The following is a 10,380-nucleotide window of genomic DNA, read 5'->3' on the forward strand; positions in this document are numbered from 1 at the left end:
AGAAAATATAAAGAAACTAAAAAATAAGAAAGCGCCGGGACCTGACATGCTAAAACTAGAATTATATAAAATCCTAATAAAAAGTGACAAGATAATGGACACAATGACAGTATGTTTTAATAAAATAATAGATAAAGGAAAGGTACCAAAAGAATGGAAAGAATCAAGAACTATGATGGTGCCAAAAGTAAACAAACCAAAAGCAAACGAATTAAGACCAATAGCGTTAACTAACATTCATTCATTCATTCATTGCCAGACGCCATGTATCCCAGACGGGGTGGCCAATGGCTTAGAGTTAATTGTTTTACAGGGAGGGGCACTAATCCTCCACCAACCCCACTTGACACGTAGGGATGCCAACAGCATCTGGTGTTCCCAGGCGGTCACCCATCCAAGTACTAACCAGACCCAACGTTGCTTAACTTCGCTGATCGGATGGGAAACGGTGTACTCAACGTGGTATGGCCGTTGGCAACATCTCGTATAAATTATTCATGTCAACTGTCATAAAAGATAGAATAGAAGAGCATCTAAGGAATAATAATGAAATAAAGGAAACACAAAATGGATTTACTGAAGGAGGAAGAATTGAAAATAATCTTTTCATTTTAAAAAATTGTATAGACAAAATTTATGAGCAGAAAAAGAGTCTAGTAGTAATATCAGTAGACTCTGCAAAAGCTTATGACTCTGTAAAAAGGAAGAAAATGATTGAAATACTAAAAGAATACAAGGTACAAGAAGATATAATAGAAGTAATAGCAGACACTTATACGGGGGACAGAACAACAATAGAATATGCCAAAGAAAATAAAACAGAAATAAAGATTAATAGTGGCATAAGGCAAGGATGCACAAGCTCAACCACAATATTTAAAATGATAACCTACTATATAATAAACATGTTGGAAAAAGAAGGCACAGGGTATAAGGATGAAATATTTAAAATAGCAGCACTGTTCTTTGCAGATGACGGGCTGCTACTAGCTCATACGATAGAAGAGGCAGAAAAAATAGTAGACAGTTTGATTACAGTAGGAGAAGAGTGTGGGCTAAATATAAATAAAACAAAAAGTAAAATCCTGATCTTTAATATGAAAAACAAACCCAAAAAAATAAGAGAGATAGAGGTAACAAATGAAACCAAATATTTAGGAATTACAATAAACGACCAGAGAAGATGCTTTAGAGTGCACAAGAAACGGATAATTGAAAAAGCTAAAAAGATGGCAAACATCACATACACAATTATAGCCCAAAGTGTAAATAAGGTACTAATAGGCAAAACTTACTGGAAAAGTGTGGTACTCCCAACTATACTATACGGGGCAAATATACTAGAATTTACAAAAAACGAAATAGAGGAACTACAAAGAATTGAAAACAGCGTTTACCGATACATCTTAGGGGCACCAAGATATGCTCAGATACCAACACTAAGAGGAGAAATAGGGGCATCATGTATGCAGAGCAGAATAATGGAAGGATATATTAAGTACTTAAAATATGGATTAGAAGAAGGTAAAAATGACTTAATTAAAAGAATAATGCAAGAAAAGATGGAAAGTAGAAAAGACCAGTGGATATGTACAGTAAAAACATACATGAGAGAAATAGGATTACAAAATAAATCAGTAAAAAATATTAGTATTAAAGACATCAAAGAAAAAGTAAAGAACTGGGACTCATCTCAATGGAAGAAAGAAATAAATGAAAAAAAGGGTCTGGAAATTTATAAAAATTATAAATCAAATATAAAAGAAGAAAAAATATATGATAATACCATAGCATCCATAATATTATATAAAAGTAGAACAAATAATTTACCACTAAATGATAGGAAGAGATTTTCAGGGGGTGATATTAAATGTGATTTGTGCGGGGCAGCAGAAGAGAACATAAAACACTTTTTATTATGGTGCCAAGTGTATCAGGAAGACAGGAATAAGGAAGAACACCTACAACAGCCTTATATAGAAAATGAAAACAATTTAATAGGACAATTACTGTTTAGTGAATAAAAAATAGGAAGAACAAAAGACTATTTACATCATATATGGAGGAAAAGAGAGAAATTAAGGAAAGAAAGAGGAATACGTTAACAAATAGCAAAGAATAGAAAAAAAAATACAAAACAAAACAAAACAAAAGACACACGAGCAAAACACGAGAAAAATAATAAACTAGAAAAATGAATTGACAAGAGGAGTGCCGATGAAAAGGCAATACTCCTCACCTATCAACTGAGCTGAACTGAACTCCCTAATGTAAACACAAGCGCAGAGGGGAGAACATGCACAACACACAGTCCTCAACCCAAAAGGAGGAAGTAACACCACAAACTCACTCGGCATATTTTCTTGTAGCAAAATATATAATGGAAATAAAAACTCCAAGTCCAGCAGAACCAAACACGAGCTGTCCTAACTTTTCAAGCAACGAACTCTTAGTGGTCTTTATTTCCTTTACTGCCATTTCTTTAACAGGCAGTCTTACCATAACCAGTGGATTTGTGCTATATAGTGTATGCCTGTATGTGTTTTATTGTGTGCAAATGAATATTACCAAATCTTGTTCAACCTACTGAAAGGTGGACTTTGTTTCCCAACTTTCCGACTGGATGCTGGGTTAGGTTAGGTTATGCTGGGTTGGGTTAGGTTAGGTTAGGGTAGATTAAATTATTAGGTACAGCTAAGCTAGGTTAGGTTAGGTTTAGTTAAACACATACAGTAGGCCGGTCCCTTCCAACATTACTAATATATCCGATCAGATTGTCATAGTCATATTATGGTTATTATTCATTTGCACAACAAATGAGGCCTCAAAACACCTAAATGAACTAAAATACTATCAAATGGAACCAAAATTCTATTTTCTATTTCTATTGCCAGACACCATAATCCCATAAAGGGTGGCCATTTGACACCGAGTTAGTTGTTTTACAGGGAGGGGCACCAACCCTCCACCAACCCACTTGTTGACACGTACCGTAGGAAGCACGTATGATTTGGTTATATGGTTACCACCCAGCGTTGTAAATGGTTTCTTGGCTTACAGGAAACCATTTGACTTGTCACTCAATGTAAAGCCACCTGTAAAGGAAAGAAAAGGAATAAGAAGTGACAAGAAATATAGGAGAAATAGGAAGAGAGGAGGGCAGGCACAGAAAAAGAATGATAAAAGCTAAGGAAGTACGCAGCACTACATCAAGTGAGTGGATGATGGTCATCACCACCTACCACAAGGACCCAAAATAAATAAATAAATAAACCAACAATAGGAAACGGCAATAAAGGAAATATTTACCCTCTTAGTTTTGATTAATGAAGTTTCCAAAACAAAAACAATTATTTTTTCCTCACTAGACACAAATAATACAAAGAAAGTAAAGATGCTGGTATGGGAAAGTATTATCTACAGGGTGAATAGTGTTAGCAGAGTGAAAAGGGACAGCAGTGAAGTGAGGAGGAAATTTCGTAATTTTTGATCACAAGTTAAGGGGAAGCCAGCCAAGGCAGTGAGGGAAGCAAAGAAAACTTTATGAAAACAAAAAAAATGCATAGTGCCTGTGAGGATGTAAGCTGTTTGTTCTAACTTACCATATCAAACAAACCTAACATATTCATGAGGCTTTAATGGTAGAGGTAGAGTTTGATTATAACACTTTGGTTAGCTTGATCATATAAGTCTAAAACTAGGAAGTCATTTCCTTTATGGGGAGGGAGGAAGGTGGGGTTGTGCTTTTAGCATTGATGACTTAAAATTGTTTGGTATTGTAAGCAATTACCTTAGAAATATTTCCTATATGCCAAAGGTTGATCCCATCAATCAGTAATAATTTTGCTGGTCTTATGTTAAGCATTCATATTGTCAAAGATGTTTATCTATCTATCTATCTATCTATTGCCAGATGCCTCAATCCTGTTCAGGGTGGCCACAAACAAATCACCTCCACGTAGCCCTGTCCCCCACCATTTCACTGCCCCGCTCCCAACTCACACACCCCTCTCTCATATACCTCTCCACCCCATCCCTCCATCTCATCCTCAGCCTTCCCCTCCCTCTTCCCCCCTCCACCTCACTCACATACACTCTCTTTGTCAGTCTTTCACCCTCCATCCTCTCCACATGGCCAAACCACCTCAGTGTATTCCTCCTAACGCTTCCTATCACATCCACATCCACACAACGCTCCTTTATATCCTCATTTGACAGCCTGTCTCTCCATGTGACTCCACAGGCTCCTCTTAAATAACTCATTTCCACTGCTCTCACTCTTGACTTGTGTCCTTCCAGCAACGTCCAAGCTTCACTTCCATACGTTAGAGTTGGTATCACAATACTGTCATGTAGTAACTTTTTCACTTCCATGCTCACTTCCCTGTTTCTTGTCACTGCTTTCAAGGAACCAGCAACCTTTCTTCCCTGCTGTACCCTTTCAAGCACTTCACCCTCCAAACCTCCATCCTTACTCATCACACTACCCAAGTACTTAACCCCTTAACCGCGGGGCGTCACTTTCGTGACGCTTGGGAGCAAGGGATCATACCGCGGGGCGTCGCTTTTGTGATTCTGTGTTATTTTGAATTCACCCGGGCTTTCAATTGGGGGCTTGTATCATCTATCAGTACTGACAATGTCCAACACTAGTCAGCACTCCTAATCTCATCTGTACTCCCATCCATTGTTGACAATTTAGCCATTTCTCCCCGTTCTTGACTCCCCTCCCTACCCCCCCTCCATTACCCTATCCTCTCGCCTGCCCGGCCATGCTACGCTAAGTAAATCTTCCCTGGAATTTTTCACTGATTTCATCCATTGAAATAAGCCCTATGTCGTATTCTTATACCAAATAATATATACAAGAAAGAAATCAGGTAAGTGAGAGTGCCATACACCTGGAATTGGCTAATTATCACCTGACAACACCTCACGTGCACTCGTTCGCTAATTTTCGCTGTTTTTTTCCCCTTGAAATATGCCGTATAATCTATTTTCGTAATAAATATACATGTAAGGAGAGAAGGGAGAAGCCTAAGTGATATTTACATTCACCTGGAACTACCTAATTTATAATGTATTGTCTAGATTTCCTGCCAATCATATCAGTGCTACACAAAGCTGTTTCAAGATTTAACATTGGTAGCTCTGATTATATATCTCCTAAGTAGGCCTCTAACCTATTTTCGTAATAAATATACCTGTAAGGAGGGAAGGGAGAACCCTAAATGATATTTACATTCACCTGGAACTACCAAATTTATAATGTATTGTCTAGATTTCCTGCCAATCATATCAGTGCTAGACTTAGCTGTTTCAAGAAGTAATATTGGTAACTCTGAATAACCCCTAAAGCAGGCCTCTAGGCTAGCTGGCCTGGCAACTGCGTTATCAGTGTAGTCTCATCTTCCGAAGTGAGAGGACGTATGTTTCATCTTGCTGACTTCAAGGCTTTTTTTCACCCTCATGAAAATGGCTCTGTGACCTTTACCCCCTACTAAACCTCGTGTGGAAAGAGGTAAAGGGCTGACAATTGATAAAAGAGTGACTACGATCTTTCTATTGAGTAAAACAGTGCAAGTGGAATTGTAAATAATGTGTAAATAATGTGTAAACAGCAAGTGAAAGTAATGAATGTAAATATACGTGAACAATGGAAAATAGTTTTATAAGTTATTTCAAGTGACAGTGCATAACACTGTAAATAAAATAGAAATGTAAATAACGTAAATAAAATAGAGAACGTAAATAGAAATGTAAATGAGTAGTATAATAAGAATACGAGTATATACCCTAGGAGTAATGAAAGTGAAAGTTTCACTCTAGCATGTCTGAATGCTATGAGTTATGAGAGTGAAGATGAAAGTGACATTCACTCTCAATGCCAGTATACAGGACGAGAAAGTGAATGCTACGTATTTTACTGAAAGAAATTGAATCCCTACAGTGACAATAAACTAATACTACTGAAGGAAACTTATGGATAAAGACTGTAGATATATATAAGTGTTATATAGTAATAGAAATATAAAGTGTGAGGGGTTTTATGAATAATAAATGACAGACTACCATGAGCGAACTAGTGCCAGTGCGACGATCAGACGCGCTCGTAATTTCCATTGCTTTCACAGTGTTTTTTTTTTAGTATGGATCCCAAACTACTTGAAAATTGTAGAATAGTGTTTATAGTGTTTGTATCTGGCTGTGGTAATCATATTACGGGTTGTTGGGAAGTGTAAAGTGGAGACTTCGTTACCCTACTTCAGAGGTCTCCACAAGTCCTACGGTAACCGACGAAGGCTCAACAATCATTCCAGGAGAAAGCTGAAGGTATGTGCCATAAGCATATGTAATTTTATTATTCTAGGACTAATAACTGATTTTTGGCAAATATTTTTTGAGAGTCTGTCGGAGCCCAAATAACCCCGCGGCACACGCAAGTAATTGGTAAACAAGCCCGCGGTGTAGGGGTTAAACGTATTCACATTTTCCAATTCCTCACAATCCAACCTCGCTGTACATTTACCTTTAGATTCCGTTTCTTACACACTCTCCCGAACTCATCCACCAAGCCTTGCAGCTCTCCTTCGTCTTCACTCAACAACACAGTATCATCTGCAAACAACAGTACAGGGAGCTTCCAAACATTACCCTCTCTCACCAGGGCCACTCCAACATCCACTAACCTACCTTGAACCTCTTTTATTACCCCATCCATGTACAGATTGAACAACCATGGAGACATGACACATCCCTGTTTCAACCCAACCTTCAAAGAGAAAAATTCACTCAGTTCACCATCCACACGCACTGCAGCCTTAGCACCATCGTACATACTCTTCTCAGCATTCAACAACTTCCCATCTATTCCATATATTCTTAATACTTTCCACAATCCTTGTCTATCCACCCTGTCATATGCTTTCTCCAGATCCATGAAAGCCGCATACAACTTCTTTCCCTCCTCTAGAAACTTTTCCACTAAAGATCTAAGAATGAATATCTGATCTACACAACCTCTTCCCTTCCTAAAGCCTCCCTGTTCTTCTCCAACTAATTCCTCTGTTCTTTCTCTAACTCTGTCAATAAGTATCCTACCATACACGTTTCGTATTATACAATACCCTCGCGTCCAACACGCGTTAGTCCAGCATGGAGAGCAAATAATTAGTATTATTTAACCCGCGGCGTCCCGTCGACATACTTCCACGTCCTCAAGTTATGTCACTGCCAATCCCGTTGATGTACTTCAACGTCCTGCAATTGCAAGGTTCATAATTTCCACAATTTTCAAAATTCGCGCGAGATTTTCGATTCGCCCACGTACCCAAGCCTCCCCTACCTGTCCCCAGGCAGGCAGCGTCCCAGACCCCGCGTGACCTGCGCTCGCCCTTGTCTCGGTCACTCACCTGTTAGCAGTGACCCAGGTCAGACATGGCGCGTAAAGGTCTCTCAGACGACGAAATACAATCCGCCCTGGATGCCTTCACTGGAGATAGTGATTCTCCACTTGATGATGATGTGGTGGATCGAGATTATGTGCAGCCTGAGGAGGAAATAACAAGCAGTGATGAGGAGGTTCCTTCGCCCCGGAAAAAGCGGTATGTCACGTATCGTAAGGCAAGGGAACGCCAGCCTGCACCCAAAACACCTGCATGGGCCTCTCTCCATCCCCTAGAGAGAGATTCTGATGAGGACGAGGATGAGGACGATGATGGTGACGGCGGCTTAGGACGTGATGTTGCCCCGTGGTTGGGGAAGGAAAAAATCTCACCCCGAGGATCAGAAGGTGGGGCGAGAAGGCAAATAAAGTATGGCCTAGTGTTTTGTCTGGGGAAGGTGAAAGTGGTGTGGTGGGAGTGCGGGGTGAAAGGGAAAGTGGTGTGGCAGGAGCGCGCGGTGAAAGGGAAAGTGGTGTGGTGGGAGTGCGGGGTGAAAGGGAAGTGGTGTGAGGGAGGCAGCACGAGCACGTGGTGCACGTAGGCCTAGGGGAGAGGAGGTGGAGCCACTCCCCAGCACGTCTTTTGCCATACAATATTCCCAAACTTCCTCCACACAGCCCCAGGATGTGGGGAAAGGAAGGAAAGGGAAGGGAAAGGGTAAAGGAAAAGGGAGAGGGAAGAGAAGTGCGGGTGATGAAAGGCGCCGCTCTCCACCTCCCCCACCACCACCAATGTTGCGTTGTGCCTTCAGCCATGTTTCAGAGAGTACCATAACTTCCTACACTACTGAAACTGTGTGGGATGGCGATATGACGCTCAGTATAATGGTAAGGCCAGTCAGTATGTGCCAAGTCTTATATAAACTTGAAACAGGTGTAATGTTTGCAGGAAAGTAATGTATAAGTTGAGAAATAGTGTAAGCTGAACGAAGTGATATGAAAACTACACCCACTGTATAAATCTGCGAAAATATGACGCTCAGTATAACACTCTGGTCAGTAAATATGTGATAGCAAGAATATAAAGTGGAAACGGGTGTAATGTTAGCATGAATAAAATGTATAAGTTGAAAAATAGTGTAAGTTGTAATAACTGATGTCACAAGTACACCCACTGTGTAAATCTGCGAAAATATTAAGCTCAGTAGAACATTCTGGTCAGTAAGTATGTGATAGGAATTATATAAAGTGGAAAAGGTTGTAATGTTAGTAGTAAGGTAATTTATAAGTGGAATACTAGTGTAAGATGAAACAAATGATATCGCGATAACACTCACTGTGTAAGTACGCACTAATATGACGCTCAGTTGAATCGTAAGGTCTGAAATTATGTGATATCAATTATATCAAGTGTAAACATGTGCAATGTTAGTGGAGAATTATTGTATAAGTACAAAAATAGGTTGTAAGTTAAAATAGTAGTCATAGCGACTTCATCGAGTGTGTTATTATGCGCTATTATTATGCTAAATATTTACGTAAGGCCTGAAATAATCTCAAAACAGTTCTATAAAGTTGAAAAGTGTATAATAATATTAGAAAAGTATTATGTAAGTAGAAAAAACACAATACGAGTCGAAACAACAGTCACAGCGAGTTCACTCACTACGTAAATAAGCGCTAACATTACGCTAAATGTTATCAAAAGGCCTGTGAATACGTAAAAACAGTTCAGTAAAATGTAAAATGGTATAATGTTATTGTAGAAGTATTATGTAAGTAAAAAAAATGATATGTATCATGATTTTAGAACGTTAGCGATTCATCGTGACCAAGTTGCCCAATTATGCTCGTTTCGCACGATGGTACAATGCTTATTTCTGCTCTATTTTTGTATAAAATCCAATATACTCTTTTATCACATGTTTTTATGTTTGTAATAAATACATATCTACTTACTTTCATTGGTTTCCCAGACTTATAATACCATAGAAAATGTTAGAGGCTCAGACCGCCTACAGAGAACACGGGGCCAGGTGGGACCAAGGCATACCTGGTTAGGGTAATTATGGACCCCGGGGAACAATTTCTTTGCCACTGACCATTGTTTCTGACCAAAAGCGAAAGTTTTAGCAAAAAAAAAAAAAAGGGTCGAAAAATGGTCGGGATTGGGGGGTACCAGTGGTCAAAAAGTGGTCGGGACGGGGCGGGTTGATACAATTTAATTACTGCAACACGAGTGTGTTAGCATAACACGCACAGAGCTCCGAGAAGTGGGCGAAATCCGCAGAGTTCAACTCTAGAACGATCACCCCCAGTCCAACACGGTCATACTGGACATTCCCATGATGATGATAGCCAATGAAAACTTCTGATCAAGTAGCCTTCCCCGCCCGCTATTGTGACGTGATCGTGATGCCGCCCAATTAAAAACGCTTCTGGTGTCACGTGATGTTTTGTTTAAATTTCTCCCGCCACAGCGCCACTCAGTCGCATAATTGCATTGAAAGGTGTTTTTTTCTTGCTGCATTTTCTGTCCTTGTTACTGCATTTTACCCTGCTCACGATGCCTAGGAAGCCTTCTGAGAACCCCAAGAAGCGTCGGCACCTCCCTCAGGCCACCAAGCTAGAAAGCATCGAGAGGAAGAACAAAGGGGAGAGGAAAGTTGACATTGCCAATGCCTACGACATGAATGAAGCCAACGTGAGGATCATAATAAAAAACCAAGACAAGATCCTGGCAGCCGAAGGCTATCACACGGCACTTCATACCAGGTTTGCCGAGGATACGATGGTAAATCGGAACGGTAACGTGGTAAAATTGCCGACGATACCATGGGCATTTGGAATTCATCTGGATGGATTCCTGCCGAGGATACAACAGGCAAAACAGTGTGACCAAAACCCAGGCGACTCGACAGAGAATGTATCGTACTATAGCACTGAACATTTAGCCTGACACTGAATACATATTAATATTTTAGAATAAATATCAA

The 10,380-nt window shown here is 39.8% G+C and overlaps 1 non-coding gene across 1 annotated transcript; it reads right to left on the reverse strand.

Annotated features, from left to right (window-relative positions):
- Positions 1-357: 357 nt before the first annotated feature.
- LOC145391530 (5S ribosomal RNA) lies at positions 358-476 on the reverse strand. The gene has a single exon (XR_013895851.1). It is a non-coding gene; the product is annotated as a 5S ribosomal RNA (ribosomal RNA).
- Between the last annotated feature and the right edge of the window lie 9,904 nt (positions 477-10,380).

This window comes from Coenobita brevimanus, chromosome 18 (assembly GCF_032717465.1).
Source record: "Coenobita brevimanus isolate Jiangsu-jjx chromosome 18, ASM3271746v2, whole genome shotgun sequence".
Lineage (NCBI taxonomy): Eukaryota > Metazoa > Arthropoda > Malacostraca > Decapoda > Coenobitidae > Coenobita > Coenobita brevimanus.